This window comes from Marmota marmota, unplaced genomic scaffold, assembly GCF_001458135.2.
Source record: "Marmota marmota marmota unplaced genomic scaffold, marMar, whole genome shotgun sequence".
Taxonomy (NCBI): Eukaryota; Metazoa; Chordata; class Mammalia; order Rodentia; family Sciuridae; genus Marmota; species Marmota marmota.
This window is the reverse complement of record NW_025999927.1, coordinates 3,145,269-3,158,410: the sequence shown is the minus strand read 5'-3', so window position 1 is coordinate 3,158,410 and position 13,142 is coordinate 3,145,269. Positions and strand designations below refer to the sequence as shown.

The window sequence follows — 13,142 nt, the reverse complement described above, 5'->3', positions numbered from 1 at the left end:
GTTTGCATGGTAATTGCAGTGCCCTGTGCACCTCCCTTTCTCACTCCAGATGTCTGGCCATGTCCTCAGTATGAGTGACAGCAGGGCACATGCAGGTCCAGAGGATCCCCCAGCCAGGCTGAGTCTGGGTACCAGGTCTCTGTGCAACACTTCCCAGGGGGCTGCTCCACACTGCTCTGCCCAGACAGCATGCTGGTTAACTCTTGAATTACCGACTCCCAGCCAGGCCTGCTCCCAAGAAGGGCAGCCTGGGCCTGCGGTAAAAGCAGGGAGGAACAGGAAGAGGCAGCGCTGGGCTCCCTGGGCTTGTCTCGGGTTTGCCAACCCTTCCCTACTGACCTTGAGCCCTTCCTCCTGGGCTCTTTTCTCTCTCTGCACTCGGGAGGCGCCCATGCACGGTCTGCAAAGGCACAGGAGGCCCTTGGGGTGCAGCTGAGGTAAGAACCAATGTGCTTTGCAGGGCCCTGTCCCAGGCCTCTCGACGGCAGTGCCTGCTGGAGCCTTCTAGTCCCTCCAGCTGCAGGGCCAGGACACACAGTCAGCCCTTCTTAGAAGCAGAAAAGGCCTTTCCCGGAATCCTGCTGAGGCGAGGAGTGTCAGGTTGTGCAGTGGGGGAGAGCTGGCCGCCAGGCTCCACTTCTATGTACCCTCTGCCTAGGAAGCCAGCCAGCTATCTGCTGGAGACTTGCCTTCTTCACGACTTGTCACCTCCAGGAGATGTTCCACTTTCCAATCAGGTGAAAAATGAACCTGATTAAAAATAGCAGACTGGCCTCTTCAGAGTCCCCTTGTAAAGTGAAACCCCTGGGTGCGCCTCCAAGTGGGAAAAGGGACATGTCTGTCCCCGGGTTCCAGGCTCCGAGGGCCAGTCGGCAGCTGCTCCTCTCCTTCCACCACCCTGCCCAGCCCAGAGCCCTCTCAGTCACGGCCACCATGGTCAGGTCTTACTCTCTGGGCTCACCCTGGTGGCCAGGGGGCACCGTGACCACCCCTCCCCTCCCTTCCTTCCTCCTGCCTTTAATGCTTATGGACCTAGGCTTCTAGAGCTTTCTCAACACTGTGGACACATTCCCAGTGGAAAGCATGACATTTTCCGTTTCAGATTACGCACTCCACCATGCCGCAGGAAGAGAGCGAGCAGGAAAACAAGGCCTGGGAGCCAGCCCCCCCTGCACCGCCCGCAGCTCAGCCCGGTTTATCCTGGAGTCACCTCCCCAGCAGGCAGCGGCTGCCTCTCCCCCTCGCCGAAGGCCCAGAAGAGGTTAACCTCCTTTCTGCTCATGTGGCACATCTGGATTGAGGCGTGCCTCTCCACTCTGTTGTGTTTTTTTTTAAACTTTACTTTCCACTGCCATGGCAACCACTGCATGTTTGGCAAAGGGAAAGGGGGGGGGCGGAAAGCTCAGGGAGAAGAAAAGGAGCTCTCAGCGCGGGGCTGGCGGCCGTCCAGGGTAATCATGCCGCAGAGCTGAAATGAGGCCTCTGGCGGGCAGCCAAGTGACAAAGAACAAAGCTGTCAGTTCCTAATGTTGGCGGCAAAGCTTGTTTGGCACCCTTATATGGTTTCCCAGAACTCCCTGCCTTGGCCGCCGTCCATTCCCTTCAGGGCAGCAAACGGGATTAGCACAGCTCTGGGTTGTTTTTCTCCCCTCTGCTCCAACTGCTCCAGTGACATCATCCCTGCTGCATTCATGTGCCAGCAGGGTGGTTTTTCTCTGCTCCACCTCCCTCCCCCTGGCCCTCCCCCACCAACACTCACTTCCTGTGGCCGCCCCCTCGCCCCTCACTCTCTCCATGCAATGTTTTAGGTCGTTCTTCTTGTCCAGCTTCTCTGTTAAATTAAAAACACCCTGGTGCTTGTATATTTAGCTGAATCAAGCCAGACGCTGTATTTTATTTTTATAACTGAATTCCTGTGAGATAAAAATCTCATTTTCCTTAGTCGGCTGTAATCAGCACTCACAGGGATGTGGTTTCCAACTGCCCCATCTCGTGCTTCCTTAGGCAGCTCCGCAGAGAGAAATGAACTTGGCTCCTGTTCAGGGTTAAAGGGCCCGAGGCCGGTCACACATTGCTCATTCACACGCGCGCACACACACACACACACACACATACACACATACACACCCCACACACAAATGTGCACCCCAAAATCAACATAGATACATGCACACACACATACAATGTGCACACAGAGACCATCGTACACCACACACACACACACACACACACACACACACAGCCCTTGTCAGGGAAAGTTGCCCACAGCAATAAACACAAAGGGCCTGAGAATACCCACCCAGATACAATCACACAGTCAGTACAGTATCCTTCTCTCACTTTCCAGAAGGAAAATAGGTGAACAAGTGGAAGCTCAAAGCTGCTTCTGAAAAGCCTGGTTCAAGCTAGCAGGCAGGCGAGGAGCCTTATGCAACTCATGGCCGGATGGATGCATGAAAGGAACCAGGGTTTGCGACTGCACAAACGGTCCCGCCCCTGCCCGGCCCCCCACCCTGCCACAGTCTGATTCATGAACTAGTTTTCAGATTCATGAATCACCCGGGAGCCAGCAAGAGAAAAATGAGTAGTATTGATCTCATTTCAGCTGAAATGGGCTCAGCAGGGCCATGCCGGCTGTGGACTGCATTCCAGGGCCGGACTTTCTGAGCTCCTGTCTACAGGCAGGCGCCCAACCTGGGCGGGGCCGGATCCTGGGTGGAGCCTTTGCACAGGGTGCCCCTTATTATAAACAGGCACAATACCATCTACTGGTACAGGGACGATGACAGGACCCCACTGTCCTTGCTGGGGACATCAGTGCCTTCTTTGGAAGTCTCCATTTTACTTTTTAATGACATCTTTTAAGAGACATCTCAATACCAATTCCTTTTCTGGACTTCAGGTAACTTCTTGAAGACCACCTGAAGTAGAAATTCACCTTCTGAAGGCATGGACCTGTCTTAGGGTTGCTGGTTTTAAGGCAAACAAGTAGCCCTTGCCCCGACCCCCTCTTCAGCCAAGAAGGACAGTGAAGGGACAGAGAGAGACTCCAGAGAGGGGCCATCTGATTCATGTAAGGGAGGGGACCCAGCAGCTGGGTGACTGCTTCTCCTGCACACAGCACTCTGGATTTGAGAAAACCATTCTCTTCCTTCCCAAACGAAAGGAAGACCCTTTCTTTGATGGTCAGGGAACTTAGCCTGCATCCAGAGGTCTCACAGAGAGGTGTTAGGTCTCGGGTAGAATGACCCGGGCAATCCACCATGGGACCCTCTTTTCTCCAACTGCTCTCCTCCACCCGCTTGACACGTACCTCTTACCCCAACCCAGCCCAACCCTCTAAGCTGACCACCACAGGCGGTTGGCCTTGATCTTCATCTTCCCAATGAATGTTTGAGCAGTTTCTTCTTCCAGTCTCCCCTCCCAACCCCAATTCAGCCCTGAGAGATTTAGAATAGTTGACTGGACACAGGCTTTTCAGAAACCCCACAGAAGTTGGCAACCAGCACCAGAAAAGGATTCCATCCTAATCTGCATGATTTTGGATCCAAGAGTCCAGAAGACAGATTCATATCCATTTCCTCCAGACATATGGTCTGGCCATTAGATGCATTTCACCCGCAGGGATTCCAAGAGGTGACCTGACTCCCTTCATTACTGTGGTGCCCAGAAGAACTGGGAGTGGACCAAAGAAGGGGGAATAAGCTGTGTTTGAGCCAATTTCAACCAGCAGCTGGCTCAGAGGGGCAAGCGCTCTGCCTTGGTGAGCGCGGCGTGAAGGTGCCTTTCAAGCTGAGCACATTCTCAGGCTTACTGCAGCCAGCCCTGGTCTGCCAGTCCCCAGGGCTAAAAGCTGTCCTTCTGGCTTGATGGCTGGCCAGAGAGCGAGTGGGGATCGAGGTCTGGCTCGTGTTTTGCGTCACCTCAGTTGCTTTGCCAGTGTGGCCCCACGTTCAGTGATAAACCTGAGTCGCTAAGAAAGCTTTATGTAACACCCACCCGGCCCGCTTCTCAGAGCCACAAGCGTTGTTTCCAGAGTTCCCCATAAACCTGGCAGCACATCAAACCTCTGTTTCATAACAGACTAGAAATAGGATTTTCTAATAACGTGCCGAGAACTGAACTTATCATGTGGAGATCAGGACTTTGGTGAATTGCTAATGGCTAGCTAGGCAGATACTCCCATGCCCAGCCTGCAGTCTCGGGTCAGGATGGAGGGAAAGTCAAAAAACCAGTTTCTGCATCCACGGTCTGCTGGTTGGTGACCTGAAAAGAGTTTGCTCAGCAATCTCAAATATATTGAGGATCTTGTTCGTGTTTTAAAGAAAGAGAAAGAAAAGATGCTTCCTACTGGTTCTTCCTTCATGGAGACTGTGGTTTCCTTTCATTTTGTCGCCAGACATGTTGGCTCTGATGGACTTGACCCTGGGGGAGGGCAGTGGCCTCCAGGACACACCTAGCTTCAGGGATCCAGAGAATCACCACTCATCTCAGACTGCTCTCCTGGAGTGGGGGCAGTGGGGTGATCACGTGCCCTTCCGCACTGCAGCCCCATCAGGCCCTGGATAGGCTGTGGCCAGGAAGGGACTTCCCTCTGAAAGGCCACTTGAAGCCTGTTTATGTGCTACTCTAGAAAACTTCTTGGGGTTCAAGTGCATGTTGCTTTGTTCCGTTTTGTGCATTACTGTGGTGGGGAGGGTCATTCTGCCTGCCTGTGTAGGCCTGCCGCGTGGCTGTGGATGCCCTGCTTGTGCAGATGGCCCACGGAGCATCACTCAAAACAAAAGAAGCAGTTGTCACTCACCATCAGGGTGGACCAGCTGAAGCTCTGGGGGGCTGGGCTCTGTGCCTGCAAGGCTGACCCTGGAGACAGGTCCATGTGGCCCTGGAATAACTGCCTTCAGTGTCTTGAGCTGCCTCAGGAGGATGGAGCTCCTGGGGCTCTCCTCCTTCCCCCTGCAACCTCACCTCCTCCACAGTCTCCCTGGGGACCTTCCCTGGGCCGCCAGAACAATCTGGGGGAACATTGTCTTCGTGGCTGGGACTCAGCCTCCCTACTGCGTCCTCAGTTCTGTGCCCATGCAGTGTCCACGACTCAGGCTTGTCATCTTTCTCTCCCAGTCTCCTTAAGCAGCTCTGTTTTGAGATCTCTTCTCCCTTCTTGCTGTGAACCAGGTCACCAACTCGGGATCTCCAGGACGATTCTCCCTCCCATGTAAAAATTTCTCCAGCCCCTCTGGTGTGTGTCACACCTTCCGATTTAGTTGCAGGCAGCTTTCATTGGCCCACTCTGCCCTTTTTGCTGGGTTATTAGGAAAATTGATAAAGAAAAGGCCCCTCTCCCCTCACGTTGTCCCTGTGCCCAGCTGGGCCCTGGGGAGGAAGGCCCATGTCTCCCGCCCCACATGCCAATCCGCAATGTGGAAGAACAGGCAGGGAAAGGGGCTTCCCTCCCTGGCTGCGACTGAATAGCCTTGAGATCCATTTAGCGTCTGGACACCTGGTTGCCATGGAGATGGTCGCCATAAAAACACACTGATCTGCAGAGAGATATAAAGCCGATCCCAGAGGTACACAATTGGACACATTAGCTCAGAGAAACACGACGCTGCTTATCGCTTCCCTTTGTTGACAGTTCCTCTGCCTTTCAAAACCAGCCCAGGTGACCTTCTTAGAACCAGGCCAACACAGTCCATTTCCAGTTAATATTTTGTAAGGAACAACCAAAGGCTTCAGTAAATGCCAGATGCCCCCAGCCTTCCTGTCCTGGGCTGAGTCAGCCAAGCAGAGGCTGTCCTTTTGCACGGGATGTTCTTTACCGCTTGCATTGATCGACTGGCAAGAGCAGAGTGGGTGGAACTGAATACCCACCTTGACCAGGCTCAGGTCAGGTGGCTAGAAGGGAGTGACAGATGTCAGCAGAGACACCTTGGGTGCACTGTTCAGTTCGCAAGGGAAGGGGCTAAAGGGGACACTGAGACCCATGGGGAGCATAGCATAGCCTTGCGTCAGGATGGGTGATTCAGCAAAACACAGGTGTGTAGGGCTGTGTGTTACCCCGTCTACCTCCTTCCCCTTTACATTCTCCAAACTTGCATTTCCCCCTTGGTCCAGCCAACCTGCAGAAACCAATAAAAGACTTCACTCCTCTTGGCTCTGGAGCACATACCCAGACTGAGGCAGCTCTGGGCAGTGCAAAGGGGCAGGCACAGATCCTCTTGCAAAATGCAAAGGATGGTGGGAGTTCTTTGAAATTTGTTTGGGTTAAGAGTTGAAAGAATTATTTGGTGTTCAGAGTTTTAGCTGTGCCATTGCAATGCTGAGGGTAACTCAGAGTAAGAAAATGACTGGAAAATGTTCCATGGTGATGGCATGATGAACACAGGCAAGGTCTACTTCCAAGATGGTGCCCAGTGAGAGCCATTCCAGCCGAAACGGGAGGTTGTCTATCTGGAAGCCGGGAAGCCTAGAAGCTGTGGCTGACATGAGACCTGGCAGCCTCTGTGCCTGTTGTCTACTCTTTCCTTCTTTTTTTGTTTTTTTCCTTTTAAGATGTCTGAATTCTAGAAAATGGGTCATAACTTAGTCACCCATCTTGGCATTTGATCTTCAATTATTATTTTGATTACCCAGTGCCTCAGTTTTCTTCTTTTTTTTAAATTGGGATTTTGTTTCCATTTCATTCCCAAATGAGTTTTAAACTTGTCTTGCTTCAGTCAGTCCTATCACATGGTAACTGGTGGAAGAGGTAAAGACCAGACCATGTGCGGATGTGGCAACAATTATTGCATTTACCATGTGCACTGTTACTGCCAGACACCACCCATGTTGGGATGCCTGTTCTTACTACACCCTGTATTCTGGATGGGTATGAAAAGACAAGTCTTTCCTTGATGCTGCAGCTTCTTCAGCTAGTTTCACCAAATGTCTTTGGCTGCTGATGTTTTGACCTCTCATTTGCATATTTCCAGTTACTCTGAATATGCCCTTGACCCCTTCTTAACAACAGTTTATTGCCAGAGTCTTCATTATTTCCCAACTGTCCTTATCTTTATTTTTCTTGTGAAAGATAATTTTTAAAAGCCGTTTAAAAGCTCAGCTCACTTGAAGCTGTTCAGCTCCTAGTTCCCTCCCGGCTCTGTGGTGGGTGACTTTCTTTTTCTTCCACCCTCCTCCCCTGCGCAGAACATGTTTATAAACACACACCCTCTTCTCCTTGGTTCCTTTGGCTGGCATTACATCATTCTGCCTTTTTTCCCTCCGCCCTCGTGTTTTTCCGGAAAGCTTTCCCCTGGTCCTGGTGTCTTCTTGTTCTCCATCCACTTGGGAGGGAGGTGCTAGTTTGATCCCTGCTGGCCCTTATGGGAGCACTTGGGGCACTTCCTTCCTGCTTCATCCTGTTTCCATAGTCCATCACCTCACCCAGCAGTGTGGCCCCTGTCAATCATCTTCCTCCCAAGGCAACAGCTTGTACCCTGGCAAGCAGACAGTGGTAGCTGGGCCTTACTTAGCATCTATGCACTCTGGTTGCAGAATGCAGGATTTCCTTATAGTTTGGGCTTTTAAAAAGGCTTATTATTGAGCTTGAAAAGTGCCAGATTCATAGCCCTGAAGAACAAAGGCCAAGTTTGCATGTGCCTGAAAATACGCTATTATGCCCAGGCCAGTTGGACGTCGGGCCAACCTAGAGGCTGCTGTTGCTGTGAGCTCTGCTCTATTTGCCATGGAAGTGGCCATGAAGGTGTTCCCAAACCACCGCTCACTGTGTGTCTTTGAAACAGAACCAGGACTGGAAGTTCAGACCAGGACTGTGACTTCCAAGGGGCAGAATGTTTGTCAAGTTTTGAAACCAGGGCTTTGCTGATACTTTGTAGCCATGCTACCTATGTGTTTGTTTACACTCAGCCCCCTTGCCTTAATTAAAAGTTACAAGGTGCGTGGGGGAGGTGGCACCCCTGTAATCCCAGGGATCCGGGATGATACAGGGGGATCTCCAGTTCAAAGCCAGCCTCAGCAATGGCGAGACGCCAAGCAACTCAGTGAGACCCTGTCTCTAAATAAACTACAAAATAAGGCTGGGGATGTGGCTCAGTGGTCGAGTGCCCCTGAGTTCACTCCCTGGTTCCTCCCCCCCAAAAAAGTTGCAAGGTGATTTTAAAAAATTTATCCAACTCTGCTTAAACCCCATGTTCTCATAATTTGTAACAAGGCCCCATCTTTGTACAGTGTTCTCTGTGCAATACAGCATCCTCACAAGCACAGCCAGGCCCAAGGTCTTTTTAAGAGAGAAAACGTGATCTCCACAAGAAAACCACCAACAGGGCCCCTGAGCATGAACACTCTACAGACCCGCCCCATTATCTCCAGCCCACGTTGGCCAATGTGCCTGTTTTACTCTCCCTGATGCTGGTGTGGCATGGTTGCCCGAGAAGCGCTGGAGGAGAGGCACAGGAACACACATGGCTTCATGGAGCGCTCACACACGTGTGCTCACTTGGAATGAAGGCAGGCAGGAGGTGCTGCCCTGACACGGAGCAGGGGACAGGTCAGTGCTGTCTCCGTGTCTTGGAGCAGGGAGGGAGTTTGGATCTGGTGATCCGGGAGGCCCTGACCCAAGTAGCTTTGGGAAGTCTGACTCTGCCCCAGATTCACTTTTTTTTTTTTTGGGGGGGGGGGGGTGTTACCAGGGATTGCACTGAGCCACATCCCTAACCCTATTTTGAACTTTTTATTTAGAGACAGGATCTCACTGAGTTGCTTAGTGCCTCCCTTTTGCTGAGGCTGGCTTTGAAATTGCCATCCTCCTGCCTCAGCCTCCAGAGCCACTGGGCTTATAGGTGTGTGCCGCACCAGCCCCACATTCACTCTTTATGTTCACTCCTTTACGTTAAGACGTGTGGTAATAAGACAGTGTTTCCAGAAGTTTCTTCTTAACACTTCGCTAAAAATATTACAGCCTCTGCCTGAGGTGACTGTCTCTGCTGTCCCATCAGCCTTGACAGTCTACTGCTCAAGCACTGAGTCAGATGCCACCTTCTCCTGGAGACGTTGTTCATCCTGTTAAAATGGATTTCTTCCTTCCTTCCTTCCTTCCTTTTTTCCTTCCTTCTTTCTTTCCTTTCTTCCCACCGCATCCAAGTCCGGAGTGCAACCTCCTCCTCTATCAAGCCTGGACCCCCTGCTGTGCTGTGCCCTGTGGGTAGATATGACCTGGGGTCAGTGCTATGAGAGTGGGGACTTTGGCTTTTCCCAAGGTCACAACTTGTGCTAACACTGCCCTATCTAGAGTCTGTCCCTTTGTGTTTTAACGTCCCTGTCCAGATGCCTCTATGGCACTGCAGTGGACAAGCTCTTTGCCTTGTTAGTCTCCACGTCCTGATTGCTGAACAAGTGATCTGTGGCCTTGAAGAATGACAGCAGTGGCACAGCCCAGGGATAGAAGGATGGGCATCCACACAGCCTGCCCGACACTGTCCCTACACCGTCCCTACACCGTCATTCTGTCTCCACATGCTCCCTGTCCATCTCAGTCACTGAAATCTGGCTCCTTCCCTCACTCAGGACTGCCCCACCTCCTTGCCACAGACCTTCTGAAGGCCACTGGCCCTGTACTCCAGGGGACATTGCTCAGGACTATGTTCAGTTCTTGGGAGGCCAGTGCAGGTGGTCGCACCCTCACAGGGACTCCATCCCTTCTCTGGGTGTCTGTGGCCGGCACTTCTCTGCTTCCGTCCTTTCACAGAACCTTGAGCATCCAGATCCCACGCTGCCTCAACAGCTTGAGCTCAGCCATGGCTCCAATGACCACCTCAGTTTGAATGAGCCCTGGATTTCCACCTCCAGGAAGACCCCTTTCCAGGGCTTAGACCTCATGCCCACCCACACATGAGGCAGCTGTCCATGGGCACCCCACGGACCTTTAAACCCAGCTAGACCCACTCTCCCTTTAGCTCCTCCTCATCCCAAAGGATTCAGAATGGCTTTGCAGTGACTTTGCTCATTGGTTTGTCTCCACTGGGCATGTTGTTCTAAAATATAGAATCTAAAAACAGGACCACGTCACTGCACCAGAGCCTCCACACGCAGACGGAGTCCCACACCAGGTGTGCCAGGCCCAAGCCCAGGTCCTGCCAGCCTTTCACCCTTCCCCAGCCCTGGGCTTTGCACACAGGGCTCTTCCTGGTCGACCTCACCTCCTGTGGTCCTTGGAGATGCGTCTTGGCTGCCTGTGCAGGGAAGCTGTCTGGGCCTCTGCAGCAGACCCCAGCGCCCCGCCTCTCTGCTCCCCATGCCACTCCCTGAATCACCCTCTGCTGGTGCCTGCCCTCCTCCTCCCTGCACTCTGAACTCCTCGGGATTCACAGATGTGCCCCTCCTAGGAGCCACCTCCTGTCACTCATCTCCCCTGAGCACACAGTGAAAGTCTCGTGCTTTATGCTGTCCCTGGTCCCCTGGAGTGTGAACAGAGCCACTCAGCTGAATTCATCATTGGTTCCTCACTGCTCCTCTGGAGTTGGCTGGTAGAGGGAGTTTTGAAAAGAAAACGTAGGCTTCTACGTTCATATGCTTTAAAAAGAAATCCTGGCGTTTACCTCCCCATCAGCAGCCTGCGGGCTCCTCCATCCTTCCTTTGCATTGAATCAGTGGCAAGAGGTGAAAACTCCCCTCAGGGAAACTCCTTCCCGTGCCTTCTGTGTGCTTATTCCATCCACCAGCTCCAGTGCTGCCCCTAAAGCCCTCCCTTCACTCACCCAGTGCCCAGGCCTCCTTTGGACCTTGGGGCCTCCAGCTGCTGCTCAGTCTCTGTGGGGCCAAGGCTGGGGATTTACTCCAGATTCTTGTCCAAGGATTTCCAACCCCGTATCTTGTCTCCCTTTTTATTCTTATTGCCAGGTAGGAGCAATTGTGAATGTGTCTCTGCTATGCAATCTAACAGGTTGCCTACAAAACCTGAGTTTTGTGTCACATGATGGGGTCATGGAAGAAGTGGTGTGTTGGGGTGCCTTCCGGTCCTCCGCAGGGGCCCTGCCTGGCTGAGCACAACTCCTGCCCAGGAGCACGACTCCTGCTCTGCCCACTGAGAGCAGTTAGGCCTGAGACCCATGCCCTGCAGAGACACTTCCTACAGGGGACACCATGCGGCCTCATTCCAAGGCACAGCCGTCCTTTTCTAATATTACAAAAGGAATGTATAATATATGTTCTCCAGTTTTCAAAGATTCCCTGTGCATTTTCCTAATACAGCAGCTATTTCCATTAAATTTTATTCTTGATTCATCATTTTTAAATGCAGTCCTGTGCTTTTGAAGGCCAATAAGAGAGAAATGGGGTTGGAGGATGGTGAGAAAGATTGCTTTAGAGGAGAGGTGTAGCTGTCAATCTTGAAGTAAAATTATCTTTGTGAACTAAATGGTACCCGGATTTTATTCAAGTGCAAAGCTGGGCAATTCACTGTGATTTAAAACGATCAGTGTTACACATTGCGTGCTTCAGATGCATGGAAGAACGGGGTTTTTTCTTTTCTTTTTCTTTTTGCAATAACCGAGGAAACACATGCAAATTGAAGTTTAGTCTGAACAATTGACCACAAGTGCATCAGGCATTGTGCTGAGGACACCTGCCATCATTGGCCATCACATAGGACACAAAATTAAAATGGACTTGAGGTACTTAAAGTAGGTCAAGATAATAGAAATAAAAATAGCTCATGTTTAGTGGATTTTTCAACATTTTTTATTTGTTTTTGTTTTTCTTTTAAAGTAGCAAGAAGACACTAGGGGGAAACTGATGGAACCACGGGCAGTTCTCCTTGGATAGCCTCGAGTCTGGACCCTAGAGCAGAGGCTCTGAGAGTGAGGTCGCCGGGTCTTCTCATTCTTCATTCCCTTTAAGACACTGCTCCCCTCTATCCCCAGGCTCCAGAGTGTCTGGCCTGAGGTTCTGGGTCCACTGGGAGAGCCAAGTGTGTGATTTCCCATCTGCTCCCTACAGACATTAGTGGGAACTCGCTGATCGATGGCGACGATCCCTCCTCCATCCTTTCCATGTTATGGTGTGGATGTGAGGTGTTCTTTAAAAGCTCCTGTGTGAGGCAGAGAAAGAAGGTTCAGAGGTGAAATGATCGAGTTATTAAGGCCTTGACCTGGCCAGTGCATTAATCCCCAGTAGGGATGAACTGGGTGGTGACTGCAGGCGGGGTGTGGCTGGAGGAGGTGGGTCCCTAGGGGTGAGCCTCTGGGGTATATATTTTGTCCTTGTGGAGCAGAGCTCTCTCTCTCTGCTTCCTGGTGGGATGTCCTGAGCCGCTTCCCTCCACCCCACTTTTCTGCCTTGATGTTCTGCCTCACCTCGAGCCCCGAGGAATGGAATAAGACCTCTGAAACTGTGAGCCCCAAATAAATTCTTCCTCCTCCAATTGTTCTCATCAGGTCTTTTGGTCAAATCAAAAAATGCTGACTAAACAAATGGGGTTGGGCCTCAGGGTACAGAATGCACATCAGCCTCTGCTTGCAACCCCTGCAGGGAGGGTCTGACTCTTGCCTGCCTTGGGCCTTAGCAGCAGGCAAAGCCTGGTAACCTCACGGGGGTCACCAGGAGCTGGAAGCAGGGCAGCTGTTATTGGTGCTCCTCCCCACAAGTGAGAAGTCCGCTCACTCACTTCCCTGGGGATTCTGGAGGGATCTGGGCTGGCTCTGCTTGTGGTGGGCAGCTGTAGAACATCTAGAGAGGTTCCAGAAGTGCCCGTGGAGATGGCAGGCATGGGACAACACTGTCCCTCCTTCCAGGGAGAAAGTTAGCGTGACTGACCTCCTGCTTGGCCCTTGGAACGGACCAGCCTCTTTACTCCCAAACCCTTTATGGTCCTGATGGCTCTTATTGTGGTGGGCCCCACTTCTAGTCTGCCAAACTAGACCTGGACCAAAGGCAGGACCAGAGTGGCTCTGTGCCTCCCTTTCAGCAGCAAGGCTCCTGTGAAATCCTGCCACGTCCTGGTGACCCAGTTCCTGCCCTCAATATGCCCATGAACGGGGCAGGCGCTCTGTGAAGGGCCAGATCTGGGGGCCTTTATTTTTGTGCTTCTGTGTAAGTGTTCTCATGCCCGTGGAGCCATTCAGGGAGCTTCTAAATGATACCTGTGTTGG

The 13,142-nt window shown here is 51.9% G+C and overlaps 1 long non-coding RNA gene across 1 annotated transcript; it reads left to right on the top strand.

Moving 5' to 3' along the window:
* The first annotated feature begins 239 nt into the window (after positions 1–239).
* On the top strand, positions 240–12,415 carry LOC125615904. Its single transcript, XR_007346505.1, has 3 exons — positions 240–437; positions 1,103–1,261; positions 11,764–12,415. It is a non-coding gene; the product is annotated as an uncharacterized LOC125615904 (long non-coding RNA).
* Positions 12,416–13,142: the final 727 nt, after the last annotated feature.